The sequence below is a fragment of the Daktulosphaira vitifoliae genome, unplaced genomic scaffold (assembly GCF_025091365.1).
Source record: "Daktulosphaira vitifoliae isolate Bord-2020 unplaced genomic scaffold, ASM2509136v1 Scaffold_3, whole genome shotgun sequence".
Lineage (NCBI taxonomy): Eukaryota > Metazoa > Arthropoda > Insecta > Hemiptera > Phylloxeridae > Daktulosphaira > Daktulosphaira vitifoliae.
Window position 1 is genome coordinate 44,258,081 of NW_026099574.1, and position 21,405 is coordinate 44,279,485.

Consider the following 21,405-nt stretch of genomic DNA (forward strand, 5'->3'; position numbering starts at 1 on the left):
AGCTATTTTACTCAAAACTTTTGTAAAGTATTTTTAAAAATATAAATTTTTTTAATCGTAGTCTTATCAATTTAAGATATTAGACATATGATTAAAAATGAAAATTAAGAAAAACAAAGTCTAATAAAATTATTATTAAAATAAAAAGTCTAAAAGATTTCATTTTAACTAGAAGAAACATTAATGTTAATTGTTCATTTTTTATTCTAAGTTTCAGATATGTTTTCTCAAATAACATAATTTGTATAGCATTTACCTAATTAAAAACAGTATATTCGTTAAAAAAGACATTTGTTGTAATTTACTTGATACATTCATAAACGTATAAGCTGTAATATTATACATTGTACTGTATCACATCATCATCTTTAATTATAATACTCGTAAAAATATTATTATATTGTACTTATACTTATAAATTATAAAATTGTGCCATAGCCATAATTTCATAATAGGGGGCTATAGTAAACAAATCTACAAAATCTCATATTTTTAGGAGGAGAATGGAGTTTACATTTTAGAGAAGAATATTGTTGTTAAGAGGGGCGTGCTTCCTTGGTTCCTGGATAAGACATTTCTTATATAATAACGTCATAGGCGTATTTTGAAAGGTCTAGAAGAGGCTTAGCTCTCTCAAAAATGATGAAAATAGCATGTATTTTTTTATCAAGAAAATTTTTAAGGTGGGAAAAATTTCAATTAGACCTCCAAAACATTTTGCTCATATTATGCCTACGAATTAGACTCTTAAAATGTAAATTGTACAACTGAATTAATAATCTTGAGGCAATCGAGTTCTAAGTTATTTTTTTCGTCGTGTAAAAATACATTTTCAATGTTTTAATGCATATTTTTAAATTATATACGAGAATTATTTATGGAATTTTTTTTAAATGTATAGATTTATATTAAATTTATCTCATATTCTTTATTATTTTTGTATTTCTTTTATAACGAGAATACAGAAAAATAATAAAGAATATAAAAAGTAGAAATATAAATATTCTTTTTTTTTTTTAAATAATAATATTTATTTAAAATTATGATCATAGGTCTTAAATTTCAAATCAGTGAAAAAAAATTAGTTTGTCATCTCCCCTGAAAAGTTAAATGAATACACAGTATTCTTTTAGCAAATTACGATTAATAAATAATGTGTAACGTTGTTGCATGAATCTAGTAGTATATAAAAGGGGTTTTCGGCAAAAAAAACTACGTATAGCAACAAAACCCTATAAAAAAAAATTATTTTAATATCCTCTTTAGTAAGCTACTTTTTGTGGAAGTTGGTCATGTAGATCAAAAAAATTTAATCAACAGTTAGACATAGTGATAATTTATATTTATATGCAACAGCGAACGTTTGGTAAGGATGTTTTTACATTTTTATAATTTTTTTATATATAAACAATGGGCACAATAGACACATTTCTCTTTACTTTTTGAACACTTATATAAAACTTAAACCATAGACATAGTAATAAATAAGACATACAAAGTAATTACTATGTCTATATTTTAAACAGAACTAAAAATTGTTTTTATAAAATATTTTTAAAATATGTGTCCTGAATTTTGGGAGCTAAGGTAAGTTCAGCGAGGGTTAACTCCCCTTAGCCTTTCCACAATATACGCCTATGTTTTTAAATAATACTCTAAAAATATACACATTTTGTACATTTAATTTCTTCAGTAATTATTTTATAGATAAATTTTTCTTACAGAGGTTAAAAATAAATTTTCTTGATAACTAAGTGATAGTGAATGGATACCAGAGTTATGTAACCTATATTCACCCTCATATTCGTTTACTACTCGGATATAATATAAAAATATCTTAAACATTTTTTTGAACAAAATATTTACTTATACCTATAATTGTAACAAGAAAAACATATTTTGCGGACGCTTAATATTTAATTGTCTTTTATTAAAATTATTTTTCTTTAATCACATTAAAAATTACATTTAGTTTATAGGTTACAATTTTACTTAAATCAATTAACTGTAATTTATAATATATATATATATATATATTTATAAGTGCAATATCAATAAAATGTTCATGAGATCTAAATTAATTTATTCCCCTCTTAAATAGTATACCATTATAAATTAAATGTAATTTTCATCATTTTGGTGTTGGTGCTTGTGTAATCTATTTTATGTGAAATTTACAATGGCCAAAAATTTTTAATCTAATATCTTGTAAATTTTATTAAAATATGTTAAAAACTCATTATTTATGAACTATAAATAGTAAGTTTTAACAACATTAAAATATAATAATTCCAATTTATCTCGTTCAAATTAATCTGTAACAATTAATTTATTTATTGTCAATAATAAAATTAAATAAGTCATAGATGCATTTCGATTAAATTAGCTTTAACTTATTATATTATAGGCAGTATCGCTTTTAAATGTTGTGGGGTACAATGCAAAAACGTTATCGCGGAGTCATTTAACATTTTTTATTTAGGAAAAAAAGACAATCTTTTGCTTTTTATTAATGCCCGTGATGCTATTTTAAGCGCAAGGCCCTAGGCAAGTTTAATGGTGATTTTGTTCTTCTGATGGCCCTGTTTATACTATATATTAAAACTAGTTTTTACAATAATTATTTTTCTGGGTAATCAATAATGATTTTTTCTCCTAAATCATTACAAATCTTACTTTCACAAAAGTTTGTTTCCTCCATTGGTGGAAATATAAGTACTTAGCCCCCTAATTTTAAATAAAATTTCCGGCCATAGTTTCATCATTTCGTTACTTTTGAAGCAACATCACTAATATCATTTTTGTAATTTTACACTAGAGAAAAAAATCTTGTTTCGTAAAATTAATAGTACCGGTCATGAATTTATATTATTTAATTAATGCGATATGTATTAATTTTAGCGAAAATCTGAATTTGCCATTCGTTTCTATGTAAAATTTTACATAAAATGGTGTTATCAACTCATATTTACCAAAATGTGAGTTAGGCGGCGTTGTTTTTTAGACGACGATTTCTATAACTTTAATCAGACATTATATTCATACTTAGTAAATGTTAATCGTCTTATTAATTTACTCAACACCAGCAATTAATGACTAAAACAGAATATACGTTTATATTCTTCAAATGCCTTTAATTGCCGTGTTAAAACTTTGAATAATATCCTACCACACGTTGATTCTTTGCCAAGAGCCTAACTTGTATATTTTAATAATAAATATTGAAGATAAAACTTATTAAAATACTTCATTTTACTGAAAAATGGTCGCGTGTTACAACTACCTTCACTAGTTGGTACAAAATATTTAATAATATGACAGCAGCTATATTATGTTTTTTATTGTCACTCACAACATCGACTGTTTTTTTATTTTGGCATTCCGCCCACAATATAACATTGTATATGCCTTTGTTGTATTCTTACACAGACGTTGTTTCCGCACTACCAACAATATAATACCCTGGATCCTTTTTCCTTGCTACCCTCGATCAGGTTTCTCGTTGTATGCTCAACTTATGTTGTATTGTTACCGTATGGTTCAATATTGGTATTTGGCCCCACCGCAATGTTGCTAGTTTCTTCCGGTTCTATCACGAAACGTGTTTATTGTTCGATGATCCGTTTAAACAATTTGGCACACGAATTTCGCTCTTAAATGTTTTTATTGTTTTTATAACATTATAAAAAAAAAAACTCATTTCGCTTTTGTTATCTATAAAAATAGGACAAAATTGTTTTAACTTCGCAAATGTATGAAAATGTATTGTTATAGTGTCAGAATAGTCGTATGATTTTAAAAACATTTTTAATTTTCACTACTGTTTGTTGCTATTCAATAAATTCTTTAGTTAATATTAATTGAGCATAAAACCTGCTTGAAATATTTCGGTACGAAGAATGTGTAAAAACTAGTCAACATTAGTTTTAGATTTTATTATTCTGATTATAGTTATCTTAAACTACAATAATCAATACGGGTGTATGTTATTTTTGTTCGAAGCTTAAACAAAATTTATAAGAATACATATTTAATTAAATGTGATAGACATTTTTAACCAGTTCTAAAAAACCTTTTAGAAATGTAATTCGTCAATATATTTACAATTAAATTTTTTTTAAATAGTAGATATGTCTAGAACTCTACATGTAATATATGACTCTACAAAGCTATAAGACAATATTTAAATATTTTTAAAATATATTACAATTGTAAAAATAATTTAAATCAAGAAATAAAATGCATTTTGTGCCAACGACAATGGCTTCTTAAATAACGTGTTTATCAATCGACAAACTCTAATATATTAAATTTAATTTACAACTCTGCAGGTAATCAAACGTTATTTAACGACCGATAGAGTTGCGTTAATTATAATAAAAAAAAACTTATATAGACTGTATAGGCATGAAACGCGCGACAACAAGTTAGGTATAATTATATAAAGCAACGAAATTTACGAACAAGTTTTATTGAAACAATTAGTAAATTTGTAGTAGAATTATATTTCTTGAAAACATTACAATCATATAGAAAAATTTACGTAGAAGAGAATGCTGCTATTGTAAAATAATTTTGAGCAATATAGACGAAGTTATAATTCAAAACATTATAAATTATTGTAGACACTTTTTTTGTTGCTTTTATAGCCTCATTAAGGGTCATAGCAACCTTCTTCAAAGGGAGTAATTTTACTCTTGTTCTTAATTGTTATAATTTTATAGAAAAAGAATTTTAAAATAAAATTGGTGTCTTGAGTTAAAATTTAAAAGTACACTTGCAATTTTATTCTGTAATAAGAATAAATTGATTAAAAAAAAAAAGAGCCATTTGTTATTGAATTGTGTTTATTTCCCTCTAAGTGTTAACCGAAGACACCAAGCTAAGTTAAAGACTTATCGAACACGGCAATATTCACTCGGCTAACACGGTGTGGCAGAGCAGGAACGTGGCAATGTCTTACGCGCACTGCATGGGTTTGAGACTTGGTCATAAGTGACACCGTTGGCCGAGTAAGAAAATAATTCAGTTGGTGGAGTCACCATATAAAAAAGCATAAAAAAATAAATATTTTTAATGTTACATGTTAAACTTTCTCAATCTATAAATAATGATAATAATAATAATATTTATTCTTAAAAAAACAAATAAATATAATCGGCCTGGCTGTAATAGTAGAAAATAAATTATAAACTAAATAATAATGAAAAATACAAGGCTATATAGTAATTATGTAAATAAGACAAAATGACATAATTAATATGAAGTTAACGAAATTAGGCTTTATGATTAACTTCATTGACTTTACAAACAATGTGTATGTTATGAAATATTGGGTTTGTAATGTATTGTATCAAGCTTATATTCTTTAATTATTATGTGTACAGGTTTGGATTAAAGAGCCTCGGGAACCATCTTGAATTTTTCTAACCTAGTCATGATTAGTGACAGTTTTTCTGTTTTTTTTTTTGCGGTAGCCATATTATCCATTGGGGGCTCATATAGATCTTTATCCTATCCTGTCTGTGTAAACTTAAAATATCTCCAAAGAATTTTTCTTTATTTTTTATATATTTAAATTAAATTATATTTGATGAAATTTCTTCCTTGGAATATTTAAAATTTTAAGATATTTATTTGATTATTTTATTTCAAAATAATACAAGAAAATGTAAATGTTGAACCTTTGTCTCATAAAAAAATCTATCTTTATTATAAATTCGATTTTTAAGCTTAACATTTTTTTATTTAGATGTAATTTTCATAAAATCATTACAGATCGTAAACGATTTTTCATGAATGAATGAAACTACAGCTCATTAAAAAAAAACAACTATCAACCGGCTCTGTATTCGATAGTAAAATTATGTTATTGGGTATTATAATATCTGTATGTAAGTGTTGTTGCATTTTGATTAAGCCAAATTTGTAAGTGTCTATACCCGGTTTGTAAATAATAGCTACAATTAAAAAAAATTTCCATAATAATATTTCAACTATCTTGTGCAACAATGTTCTTCCATATAGTTAACACGTGTTTATTGAACGTGCCGCCGCAATAAAGGTTGTATATATAAATCAGTTCCAAAGAGATTTTAGTTCTGAGTAGATCGAAATTTATGTGACAATATAATATCCGCCCAATAGTTATTATTGTATGTAATGTATGGCTGCTGCTGCTGTCCTAAAAAAAATCATTATTTATATACACAGCATATAGACATCATGTCGCCAGTAATGTAGCTGTACACATACTTATTGTAATGTTGTGCAATCATCTTGCCAGAAATAATTTAAATCCGGAGAAAATGAATTACTGTAAAGGTTTATTTCATATGATTTTAACAATCTTTGATATAATGAATGTGTTGTCAGGTTATTTCTAATTCGATATTCCAATTACAAGCTTATGCTTAAAGAGAATGTGTAACTATATAAATAATTAAATATATTATTGTATTATATATAATTTAAAAATTTGTTTGAAATAAGCATTTTCTTTTTTGAGGATGTGGTTATAACATAATATCTCTATCGTGTAATGTGACTTATAAATTGTAACGGCCACCCACATCTCTTTCATTCATAGATGATGTAAGTGTTTTTTATTCTACTTCTTTTATCAAGCTGTAGAATCTTTTACACAGCTTATAATTTATAACGTGATGTACTCGTGCTCTATAGATTTTTTCTGCATTTGAACTAATACCTCTATAAAACCACTCGAAACGTTTTAAAAAATCACTGGAAGTGTACTTAATAAAATAAGCCTAACTGAAAAACAATTATTTATCGCTTCATACATGTGTACATGATTGCGCATGCTATCCCTCAAATTTCTTAATGGTAGTCCTTTGTAGTAGAATTATTAATTATCAGTTATAACTTCAAAGAGATTTCAAAGAAATTACCTTATAAATTAATTGTCTTAAAGGAAAAACGAAAGTACAATCGTATGAATGATGAAATTCTTTAAAATTTAGTCTGTCAATATAAAAGCTCGTACGATCAATACTACAAACTATTTACATTTCTATTTTACAAAAAAAATATATATATATTTTCATCTATACAATAACTTTTTATTACACATAATTAACATGTTTCTTTAAAATACATGACTTTCAGCTCATTTCAAATATATACGTTAGAAATAGAGTCGTAATAAAAATAAAGCATGTATATATATAACTGCCAAATTTAAAATAATAACACTTATTAAACAATATTCAACTCATACTTCTAACTATAGAACTTAATTCATTCTCATTGTTTCTAAAGAAAAAGCCAATCAATTTTATATACGATACTATTGAATCGCAAAACACAAAGATAACATTTGTTATTATACAAAAGTAGTTTTATGATATTTGACGGGTTAAATTACATTTTACGTTTTGAAGTGCAACTAAACTAAAAGTATTTGGTAATTTTCTCAAAAGAATAACGAATATATTTATCATATAATGTTCAATGACCCTTTCATTATATACGAAGATATCTTAATAATTCTGTACAATAGTATTGAAGACCATCATTATGACTAACATAAATATTGTTGAAATGGGAGATTGTCGATCGCTTTTGTTTGGTTCAGTAACTCTTCATCTTCCCAACGTGTACAAAAAGATGTACAGTTTTTTGATCAACTGTGATCACACTGAATAACGTCCTGAGGCTAATTGTTTTGTGTTCGCCGACAGTGTATTATTATCATTAGGTGATTTCCATCCCCGTACCACAGCACACTTATACGCTGTGAGATGAATATTAATTCTTGATACTAGTCATGTTTAACTTTTTTTTATGTGTTTGCGCATGAGATCGAAATAATTTAGGTACATGATACTCGCATTAGCCACAAACCGAAGAAGGAGACAGTCAGTTTGATTATTTCCCAGTTCAATTAATCTGTCTATACAATTATTTGTCAATAAATAAATGTGGAAATTGTGAGTAATATAAAAATACATACAGCAGAGTATTAACAAATGAGTATTAATACATTTAGCTTTAAAACGGTCAATTTTGGTGGATATGTTATAGGTGTGCATGTGGCAGTTAAGATATAAACTATAAGTCAATAAGAAAATACGAGTACGAGCTATGAAATCAGAATTTAGAACAAAACTATTTAAATTATAACAACATAATATTAATCAATAATAAATACGTTTAAAATATTTTAATTGAAAGTCGGGGATATAGTCTTTTTAACGTAGTAGATGACTTTAGTGTAGTGACGTATTAATATGAGTGTCAGCGGGCTATGACTTCCTCTTAACAATAGCAATGTCATACCTTATAAGAGTGCAACTTTATTTTTTAAAATTGCAACATTAATAATTAAATAGCTTATAAATTAAAAAATTATTTAATTAAAAAAATTACTAGTTGATTACTATTTTAAAACAGTATTACACAAGTTATACATTTTCAAAACATTGAATAGAGGAGAGACACGTTATGACTACTTATATCATTAGACATTTCTCAGTCTCACTTTTCCTTCCACCCACGTAAAAAATATTAATAAATTTTACAATAAAATGGTACTGGCCAGTAATTTTATTAATATCTATTTCATAAGCTAATTAATAATGTATGTTGCTATTTGGAATAAAGTTATAATAATAATAAAAAAAAATTATTTATTACCATAACTTTTAGCTCAACTTACAAGTGTGAAATTGACATCATTAAATAGAAAAAAATGAAATAGTTAAGATTAATATGCAGTCAGGAAATCTTATAATTACTATTTACAGTATATTTATCAGAAAAGCTTATTATTTTTTTACATTTTTACCGTAATAGATAACTTAAATAGAAGTAATAGTAATCATTTCCTAGTAACTTTTGGTGTTTAAAAAGATTCTAGAATTGAAATATGAACTGAATTAATTTTAATGATTTACTTTAACTAAAAAAACCAATAAAAAAAAGTGGATTAAAAGAACTACTCAGTAGCGTATTATAAAACTTGATTATAATTGAAAAAATCCATTGTTAATTCAGGAGACTCAAACAATCATTTTTTTTTTAAATGGTTTAAACAGCAAAATGTGACAAAAAAATTTTGAATATTATAGTCTAGTAATAGCAAACACAAATAGAATAAAAAAAATTTTAAATTACAGAATAAAATGATTAAATTTTGTAGTTGAAACCTATCATATCAAACTTGATTCGTCAATAATTATGAATTGTAATCATTTGACGTATCGTTGAAAATAGTAGGTCAAGTGAGAGCTAAAACCTAAATTATAGTAAAATAATTTTAACATGAATAAGAAATTTTTTCTCACAATTGGTGACTATTGATGGGATCCTTGATTTTTATTGAAGTTATTGAATCTAAATGAGATAAAAATTAAATGAGTTGAAAATTTATTCTTATTTAAAAAGAATTAAGATAAAAATGCAAAAAATGCTTGGCCATACGCGGGTTGGAACCTTGTACCCAAGCGCGTAAGACATCGTTTCCGTTGATTGAAAAAAATGGCAATTTAAGCTAGTTCAAATTTCAAAGCTATTTTTCTCGACTTAAAAAAAGGAAAAAAAATTTAAATAAATTTAACTTTCTATGCTATATCAATTTGATTTATATAATATTTATGAAAATCAATGTACTTTACTTGTCAGGTATTTTAAATTAAAATAAAATACAGAATTTTAATACAAAATTAGCATATTTTTGAATGACAGTAGTCATTTTTACCATGAAGACAAGTCCAGAGGTCAAAGTTTTTTTAAAATTAAAGTATATTACATAAGCTTTAATTTAAGATATATATATATAAAAGTTTCAGTTTTTCCGGAACATTTTCATAAGTTGAAAAAATTAATTTTTTATTAAAAAGTTTCCATATTGAAACCCTCCCTATGGGCAAGTAATGGGTCAAATGTTTACAAAAATATATCAAAGTTATGGCAGTTTTAAGAAAAAAAAATTGAAAAAATGGCGAAATTTACTGATTATTAAAATTGTAAATTTTGGGGGAATTTCCTCCATTTACGGGAAACGAGAGAAATTTTTTCAATTTTTGAGGGTAATGTGATCGACTAGATACGATTTGTGATCTTTTGACGTATTGTTCATAAAAATCAGTCCAGCGAGAGCTAAGATTGAGCGTACACAGACACAAAAAAAAAAAATAATAATAAAAAAAACACATCATAGTAAAATTAATACTTTCTCAGAACCGTATCGAAGCTAAAAATTAGATAAAATTACTACTTATATCAATTGGCGAGTACAAAATGTCTATATTATTTGTAGAGTTAGCAGTAGACACTGAAATGTAATAGGGAAACTATAGTTATATATTTATATATTTAGTTTAATAGCCATATAGTTTTTTGATATATTTTGTAAGTAAAATAATGTTTTATTTTTTCGACTAATGTACTACTCTCAAAGTTATAACAAAGGCTTTAGCTTTTTATTATTAAGTTTTTCATATACTGTTAGTGTATAAAATGTACAAGTGTACAAGAAATTTTAGTTTTTACGCAAGATTTTAACTATTATTTTTATGAATATAGTTGATATAAAAGTTTTTTCTAGAAATTGAGAAATAAATTTGTTCTTAATGATTTATTAAATTAAAAATAAAAAAATAGGCATCAAAATAACTGCATATCATTAATAATGTCGATTTTCCTAAAATTTATTTCACTAATTGGATCTAAAGTATTAACAAAAGAATAAGGTGTATAGGAAAAAGTTTGTTTATTTTCGTACTCAAACAAAATAGATAATTTAAATTAGTCAACAAATTCAAGATCTTTACTACTTTTCTCATTAATATTTGACATTGCACTAGGTAATTTGTTCTCAAACTAATAAAAAAAGGAAGAGTTATCCATTTACTAATAATTTTCTGAAAAATAATATTTTCCTGTAATGAAGTTTATTACAAAACAATTGGAGTAAGATTTATTAGTTTAATTATTCAAATTTAATAAAATAATTCACAAACTTTTTTATTTCAAAATAAGTATAACATGGATTCTTTTAGAGCTACGCTGAAGTTTTATCCCAAATCAAAATTTTTTTATTACATTATGTGACAAAAATTGTGTACAAAAATATAAATTTTGAGAACTGTACAATGTTAATTACATAATTATATATTTATAAATAAGAAAGTCAAGTACATTATTTCGAATAGACCTAGAAAATAATAGTTTATCTTTAAAACGTTAGCATCCCAAGTACAAAGCACTGTTTGTGCTTTTCACTGTTAAAAATATTATACGTCAGAATAATATGGTCAGGATTCATGATCTACCATAAACTGCTTCAAAAATAGTTTAAAAAATGTGAACTAAAATTAGATAAAAGGTTTGCAGGTAAAAATTACCTTCAATTTTTTATTTATCTCATACATTAAAAAATAGTCACAAATAAAAATCGTTCAGAGATAAGGTTACAGGCAATTTAATAAATGAATGATGTGTTACATCTTCTCACTACTTCATTTCAACTGTTAATTTTCAAATTAAACATTGGAAATTAATCATATTAAATATATACGGCGTAATAATAATTTTATAATATTAAGGTTTTTTTTTGTTTAGATGAACAGGATATTGATAAACAAGAGAAATCGCCAACATTTTTAAGCAGGTAAGAATTTTTTAATATCTTAACACTTGTTTAGTTTATTAACAATGATGATTTTTAGTTACTATATTGAAATAAATAGATTATATGATGGCATAATATTAATTGAAACTAATAATAAATGATGTTGTAACAAATTTTGTTCATTATTTTTATATCTATTTTCATATTACATAATGTAATTAATTATGTCAAGAAATATTAAATAATTTTGCTAGAAGAATCACAGTCATTTATCAATATTTAATCTCCAGTGTTTCATAAAATAGTAAAAAACGTAATTTTTGAAACTATAGAAGATATCAAATTGGATTATATTTAATTTTAAAGTAATTAAAAATTATAACCTTTAATATTAAAACAGCAATTTAAAACAGTTTATCTTGTAGTTGATGTTTTATTATACATTTAGGTTGAATTCACAAATGACATTTAGGTTATATAAAAGTTTTTTTTATACTTATTGTTTGAATTGTAATAAATTATATTTAGTGCGATGTTTATTTCACGAGTTCAACTTACAATAAAGAATTAGCTATAGTACATTTACACATGTGTAGTTTTAAATAATAAATTAATTTCAAACCGTTTAATATTGATCTAACTCGGATTTAGATTTGTTTTGAATGAATTAACGATCCATTAATCGATTAATCGAACTTTGTTCGTATTGACTAAGTACTGTAAATTAATGTGTTACTATATTTGTTTTGGTACCTCCCGCAGTTAAAACATGATAATAACATTGTCAAACCATTTGGTTATTATTATTATTGAAACATTCTCGCCTTTTTTTTCTGTATTTGAAATAAAAATGAAAATGTTAATTAATTATAAGACTTGTCTGGTCACAATACGATTAAAATAGTTCCAGGTTAACTACTACATTTTTGGTCATAATTTAAAAACAAAGCCAGTCATTTTTTCTAAATTATATTTTAATTCTTTCTTTTTGCGATTTCTGTTACATAAAGGTAGTTTTCAAGTATTTATGTCTTACCAAATGTTAAATTACACTAAACTTAATTTTTTCTTTTTACAAAATGTAAAATTACACTACATATTTTTGAGGATTTGAACATTTTTCCATTAAAAAATGTGTACAATTCATTTTTTTCCACATTAAAATAATTGTTTCAGATAACTAATTATACTTGTGAAATTGGAAAACGTATGATTGACATCAATTAAAGTGACGCATGTGTCTATGTTATTTGATCAAATAAATAATAACCAATTGATTATTATTTTTTACGCAACTTCAAAGAGACTCGAGTGCGTAAACATATTTTTTTAGGTGGCGAATGTTTTTATCATATGGTTGGATTTTTGATGACTTGATTATTTTATTTTTATTTCTATTTCCTGTGTAGTTTAATAATTCTATTTTTGAAATTAAAAATATTATCAAAATATTTCCTTATCTGCCGCTAATCAAGAATAATTTTATTATTTCAGCATGAAACAAATTGCCTCATTCTTATTTAAACACGTTTAAAAAAATAATGCGTAAAAAACAGGAACTTGATAAAATACCGCATCTTAAATATGTTACTTAACCATTAAGGAAATAGTAACAATTATATTTGTAACTTGACAAATTATATTGCTCATAGTCAGTGGCGAATTTATAAGGGAGTATAGAGATTTTAGGCCCCCAGACTCTGATATTTTTATATTATATAATATTTAGGGAAGATTTCTGGTACGTATTTCAAGTATATCCTATTATTTAAGATCTCATTAGAAAAATGTTGAAAATCCGTTAGACTTTTGTCTTAATATACAAACAGTTAATTAACTAAGTTGTTGTTTAAGAAGTTTGTGTATTATATCGATTGAGTTCTAAATTTTTAGTCATTTTGTTTTTTAAATTATACATATTGTAACTAATTTATGTATTATCAATCACAATAAAAAATAAAATATAGGATTTGTTGTTTTTTGTATTTTACATGGCACCATCAGTAAAATATGCATCTATAAAAACGTTGATGTTTTGACTGAAATACTTTGTTCGTATCCTTTAGATGCCATAAAACCAAAAAATATCCTTTAGTGGCAATATAACATTTGTCTGTATTCCATTAACACTAGTATGAGAATTTATTTTTGACCATATGTCAAAAATTTGTCCATTTGTCCTTATGTATAATTGTACAGAACTCATGTATTTTTATTTTTTAAACCAATTATTAGACATTCAAGCGCTAAAAGGAATTTTTATGTTATTGCTTTGGAATCTTTAACGCCGCCAGAAAATACAACTCTATAGTTTGCATTTAGCACATAAAAGATGTATGTAAACGGTTAATGTAATGATAATTGAATACTATTATTTAAAATTTTTTTTATATGATAATAATGTTTTAGTTAAATTAATTGTTAGATTATGCTATTAAACAAGAATTAGTAGTTTGTAAAGTTAATTTCTTACTATTCAATAGCTACGTCATTTAACTATTCTTTAAAATATGCTGGGTGTTATGTTTAATTAATGGTAAATTTATATTTTACACATTTAATAACCGTAATAGGTATAATGATTGTTGGGGTAGTATTGATTGATAAATGGATATAATAAGAATTTATCTCTTGTGGCTAATACTATATAAAATTAAACGAATTTAAGCTAATATTGTTTAATAATAGTTTAAAATTTAAATTTATACATTTTTGTAATCATACTATTTATCTAACATCAATATTTCTCTTTTAAATTTACTTAAGTGAAACTAGCAAAATTAAAGCTAGAACCAAATATATAGTAAAGATGATAGCTTTTGTAAATATTTAAAATTATTTTTATTTTGTTTGATTTTAAAAATTTAATAATTATTTTTGCCTGTGCAAAATCAACTAATTTATCTTTATTTAAAATCCAGGGAAACAGTAATACATATTTCTGTCTCACATGTTGTATTAAACAGTGATCGTAAACGTAAAATATCTTGAACAATCTTACGATAATAAATTGGTCATAAAATAATTTTTATGTTTACTTGACATTTCAACGGCATTAAGTTTATTGTTACAATAAATTTCTAAAAATTTCAAGCAGTTATACAATAAATAAAATAATAATGTTTACTGCTTGAACAACTCAATTATATCAAAGTATGATGTGATTTTTTTCGCGAGGCAAGGCAATAAATATTACTCTTCTAAGAACCTATTTGTTTTGTTCTTTTATTGAAATATTATTCATAAAAAAAAGTGATCCGTCATTTATCTAAAATGGTAAAATATAACATTTTTTATTTTATCAGTAAGGTAGGGTTTTTGTACTTCAAAAATGTTGATTTGCATTGAGATGCCAGTGAAAATTTAGATTTGTTTTTCTCTATGAAAAATTGCTAAAATCGATGTATTGCATTATCAATATTTTAAAAGTCGATGAAAATACTAGTGTAGTTACACAAAATACAAATAATAGTAAAGTTTTGAAATAATCGAGTTTAACGATTCAATTGCCCTATTACTTTAATATAATTCACTTGAATATGTTATTATTCTACAGTTAAAATATTGTATTAATATTAAATTTCATTAGTACTTTTATTATATGAAAACATTGAAAACTCAAAATCAAATATATTTTTGAGTGACATAGTTTTGCTAATATCTTACTAGTACAATATCAGCTTTTAGAAATTAGTACCAGAATTAAAAAACCATTTATTTCCATTTTGAAACTGTTTATGATTTATTATTAATCTTTGACTATGAAAACGTTTTTTGACTTTTTCATATCTCGATTTAAAGATTTTTTTATTAATTTATAATTAATAGAATAATAAATTATTTTTTATTTTTTGAACAAAAGTAAATGTAATTGAATACACTAGTATTCTGTTTTAAATTAATTAGATCTATTTAATTTTTGATCAAGACTATCAAGATTCCTATAAAAATGAATGATGATTACATACTATTAAAAACAAAAAATTCTAAATAATTGTAATTGTACATACAACTTCTTAATTTGGGGTTACCGTAACTATAAATTATGATCCTCTACCTGTTACATTAGACAATCAAATACTATCAGCCTACTTATTAAAACAAAAAACTGGTTGAAAATACAGTGTAACTCTCTGGAATATTATTAATTAAATGACTAATTTTAATAGACTAAACAAAGGTAGATACTCCAAAATAACTATAGTTATTAGATAATCAATTGCTTGTATCACGTACAAAAAAAATTTATTAGTTAAAAAGTAATGGGAAATATTCTGTCTGAAAATAAATCTTTTATTAATAGAATTCATTTAATAATATTTTTAAAATACTTCAGTTAATTTATCATGTAGTGTCACATAAATTCTTTTTTACAAATAGGATGATGTGAGAAAATTACTTACTATTGAAATATTTGTTTTGAATTTCAATAACAATTTTGATTTATTATAATAAAATTTTTATTATTGAGTTCTATTTACATTCTGTAGATTATACAGTAAAAAATTGGTATTTTATTTAGTGTTAAAGTTTATTTTAACACTAAATAAAATACTAAATAATAATGTAAATATTCCCACTTATTCGAGATACCTAAAGATAAGTAATTATGGTGTTTCAATTTTTAAATTAAATACATATAAATTATTTGTTTAAGTTAAACAATGATTAAATAGTTTTGTTGTTTACTTATAAAGTTATTTTGTTTACATTTTATAACTACAAATTAAAACTCATAAAATTTCTTGAACCTGTTCAGCAAAAAATTTATTTTTTATTTTTTTAAATTGATCTGCAAGATTTAAAACAATAAATTGTAATAAATATGCAATTTGAGTATTTTTAATGCCATGTATACACTTACTCCAATATAATGTTTTTTAGGGATTTTTGTAAACAGAAAAGAAGCTTACTAATAAATTTTATAGATCCATTTCGAAAAAATTAAATACAATCTACCAATCAATGAAAGTTGCTACTCCATTTATTTAACGCCTCATTTTTTATTTCATTATTTTTTTATGACAAACTAAAAAAACTGTTAAATTAATATATCAGTTATATAAAATAAGTTAATAAAATTATTTAACTATTATAACATTATAATACTCAAATAATATTTTTATATTTTATTTAAAATATCAAACTTGCTTACAATTATTTTTCTGCACTCTAGTTTCAAATTATTCCACTTCACTCTTTTAAAATTTTAATCTTCAAAACTGTTATTTTTAGCTCTTTGAAATTGATATATTAGAAGTTTATAATATTAGCTACATCATAATTTAATTCTCATTTGTATTGCTATTAAAAAAAAATTATTTTTAGAAATAGTTCTGATATTTTTATGATTTTAATTCTGTTTAAAATTAAATCTTAAGACCAAATTTTTTTATGATAAATTAATTTTACAGCGTTACCGCTTAAAAACAAGTGGTTCAGTTTTATCTTTTTGATTGGAGTCATAAATTACTTTGTAAATAGATTAGCTGATCAATTAATTATATATTTATACAAAAATTTAATTACTATGTTGTTTTTTTAAAGGATTGTTAGAGACAAACTCTTTTAGAAAGGTACCTAAAGACCTAAATAATAATTTATTCTTCAAATTTCACTTATATTAAGTAGTTTTCTTAACAGTTAATAGAAATAAAGAGTTAATTAAAAAAATATTTTACAATGATTAATATAAAGTACATATAATAGTATAAATGAAATTAATAATTGGATTATTAAACATTTAACTCACAATTAACACTATAAATGTCAAATTTATTGTTGCTATAGACAGGTCATTAGGATATACAAAGCTGCTAGCAAAAATAATAATGCTTATATTTTTTTTTGATATTGTACCCTTCACCACACTACCAAGTATATTAACACAATAGCAGAGTCTATTGGGCGATCACTTAATTTTATTTTTTTAAATATATTGCGTGGGGACCTCTATACTAGGAGGAACACAAAAATACATCTTAAAAAAATCAGCTCGATACGCATGAAGTTGGTCGTTTTATATACAATTAAAATAAATATAACACACATATTTTTTATTAATCAATTTTAAATGTTGACCAAGAGTCTTTAACTAACTACATTAAAGACTTGAAATTAATAAAATTTAAAAAAAATAAGATTTTAGAACAAGTCTATTCTAGTCTTGTAGCTAGTTTTATTATTCATCAACTAAGGATTTATTGAACTTTTTTTACTGCGAGTTAAATTCTAATATCTCAATATAAAACCAATAATTAATCATCTTTATATTTTTAAAAATATTGAACTAAAAATTGAATTGAGGAATTGACAAAGGGACTCTGTAATTAAATAATATTTTTAAACATTTACATAGCAAAATCAGAAAGTTCAGTAACGGGATAGTCACCCTAGTGAAAAAAATGAATAATTGTTATTGAAAAAATGTTTATTATTTTATCACCACCTGGTGTTTGAAATTAAAAATTTTCTTACAAGAGTATTTTTATTACAGAAACAATCAATTGTAATTAAGTTTTGTGTTGTAAATAACTATACAAGGATAACATGTTAAAAAACAAATATATGCTCTCTTAATTACAGTTTTCATTAATTATTATGATATCAATATACTGTAAACATGTATTTTAGCATACATTTTTTTTGTAAACAACATTTCATGGATTCTAATGGCTGTAAGCCAAAATAAGTTACAATGAAGTATTAGAATTAACTCATACTTAATAAAATATAAGTTATTATGCTTAGCGATATAAAAGTAACGTATTTTATAAAAATATTAGGACTTTTTTATTGCATAACATCTGTCATTTAAGAAACAATAATAAGTCAAAATACATTTTTTATAAACTAAATTTGATTATAAAAAGCTATTTTTTTTTTTACAATGTTTGAACATTTTTTTTGAACAATTAATTGAGAAACGGATGAAGCGTTGAGATCTAAACCTCCAGTCGTGAAATTATCTCCCCTAAAAAATTTAAATTTTAATGTGAAATAATAATTTCACAGCTTAAGCTCAATATTTTAATAGCAATAATATTTAATTTTGCGAGTAGAACTATTATTTATAATAAATAATTTTTAATATTTGATTGGACTAATTATCCATTAAGTTCTACGTCTTTACTTTGGATTGTAATAAATACATATGCATAATTAATTTAGAGGAAATCACGAGAATAATTAGATTTCCGATAATTTTATTCAGAGGGTTCATCAAACAGTAACACATTATTTTTGGTCGCGTGTTTTAAAAACACGTGTTAAGTCAACATGTTGTAAGTGTGAAATTAACTCTACAATAATAACTAGGTTGGGTTCATGGGTGGAGTGAGCATGCACGCGATTATAGTAATCATATCTCAATGGTGACAGTAAAATTAATGTTATTATAATTAAAATTTTGGTTTTCTGGTTTTATAAAAAAGCATACATTTTATGTTATTAATTTTCATTTAAATTGCATTATTATGAAAATCAGCATCACTATAAGTTATAGTTTGTAAGACATTAAACAACGACATCGTAATTATCAGCAGAATAAACATCTTTCTTTACAATAATAATAATTAATAAAATAATAAAAAATTGTCTATTAATAAACGATCAGAGTAATCAACGTCCTTTTTCATAATCAAATTAATATTAAGCAAATAAAAACAGTTTGCAACCACCACACATGGCGCCAGTAGTGTTTCTACATATACTTCCTTAAATTAATCATAATATTAATAATTTTGTTGTGCTTATAATATATTATATTATAGTATATGTATATTGACAATCAATGCGGTCTTATAAATAGATGATTAACGAGCTTAAGTGTTTTTAAAAGTGGGCACTAAATAGGCGCTCATTTACATAATATGTAATATTTAAAAGTAGTTTATCTTTGTTGACCCGTATTTACGATATTTAAATGACATTAAAAAATTTAATTAAATAATTTATTGCCAAGGTAAGTTATGATTTCTAAAAAAAATTTAAAAATAAAATTACACTATTGCACAAGTTATACAGAATGTTGTATAAATTGAATAAGTAGATTCAATATTAACGTCCTAGTTCAAAATTCGAGTTATAATATAAGAATAAGTACGTTTAACGAGTATACCTTGTTTTTCACCGAAGAATTTAGATCATAAAACAGATCTTAGTTATTTTTTTAATATTCAAAAGAGACTTGTTTTGGTATTTATTTTCAGTATGTAGATTAGATAAATAAAAAAATATCTAGATAAAGATACAAGATAACTTATGATAATTGATATATAGATTTTTCAGTAAAAAGAGAAACGGAAAAATAATTACAAGGATGCAAGTTTATTAAATTACAATTTATTTATAAAATAAATTAAAAATAATAATGTATTATGGCAAGTATTAACTCCAGATACTGACTTATACTGCTACTTTTGGCATACAATTACATACAATCAATTATTCTATTAAGTGAAAAATTCTTATCTAAAAATTAAATAGAAAATTGCTTAATTTTGAATTAACCATTAACAAAAAATGAAAACGTTGGTTGATGCGAAAATATTATATTACCACTATTAATCACACTTTAAATTATAATCTTGCTATACAATGAGTGTTTTATCCAACATTTTAGTTTAAATAAATTCGGGTAACCAGCTTTTCCCCTGTCTTCTTTATAACGCATAAGTATAAACTATTGCGTACAGAAAAAAACCATTTTCGTTAAGATATTCTAAAAATGAAATTGTAGCTACGTGCCTGGAAAGACTTAACCCATCAAGTCCACCCTTAATTTCGCCTATGATTCCACAGGAGAAAAAATTCTGAGCACATTAAAATGGACTCTTTATAAATAATTAAATATAATTTAATTTAATTGAGATATTAGGGTTTTATTACTATGTGTTTTTTACAGCACCACAAATTTTGATACCATAAGTCCAGTAGGTATAAGTAGGTTTAATTAAAAAGTTGTACACTATAATTTTTGTATTAAGTTTGTTTTTCATGTGAAAAGAGATGGATTAATTTTTGGTATTTATTGATAAGTGTTGTGTGTTTAGTTTTAATATGGTGTCTTTATATTAAACGTCTGTCAAGAATTATTCATAATTACCTTATGGTGTATCTATTTGGGTCGTCAACGCTGTCTATTAAGATTGGTGGACAAGTATTAGGACGTAGAGTGAATTTTATTTGATTTACTTTGATTCTTCAGGTATGATATACCGAAATTCGAGAGACTTAGTGTGTTTTTGTAGTTCATTTGCCATAGTTAGATAATTTTTATTAAACAACATTACATTGTTTTTCCAATTATTTAAATAATAAATTTTGTTTTCGTATATGATAACGTATTTCATCTTTTTCCCTATCGATTTTTTATCATTTTCGTTTATATTTTTATTTTAATAACGTTTTAATAAAGTTTTCCATACCTATTATAAATATTATTAATTTTATAAAAGGGTTTCCAAATAATATGTAAAGTGTAAAAATATCTATTGCTAAATATTGCTAATTTTAATAATCAATAATCAAGTTTTACCTAAAATATCAGGAGAATATGTTTTCAATTATTTATCAAGGGCTCAGCATAGTTTGTACTTTTAACGTCCTTAAAACTTCTTTCTTCGCACCACTTTAAAATTAGATTATGCAATCTCCTCGAAGGTATATTTTTAATCTATTAAATATTACATAAAATACTTATACTAGTACTAGTATTACTTGTAGTAAACAAAAAAATATTTATTAATTTATTGCTATTACATTAGAAGAGTTATTCATTTAATACTTTGTATCTACTAACTTACATT

At 24.1% G+C, this 21,405-nt stretch overlaps 1 protein-coding gene across 3 annotated transcripts in view; it reads left to right on the forward strand.

Annotated features, from left to right (window-relative positions):
* The window catches only part of LOC126900660 (uncharacterized), a 55,270-nt gene that overhangs the window by 8,189 nt on the left and 25,676 nt on the right, over positions 1-21,405 (forward strand). For 2 of the 3 annotated variants that reach the window (XM_050676542.1, XM_050676540.1), the window contains exon 2: positions 11,587-11,635. The gene's annotated coding sequence lies outside the window, so the exon portion shown is untranslated. Of the gene's footprint in view, positions 1-7,933; positions 7,953-11,586; positions 11,636-21,405 lie in introns of those variants that run through there. The other variant, XM_050676541.1, reaches the window with a different exon arrangement.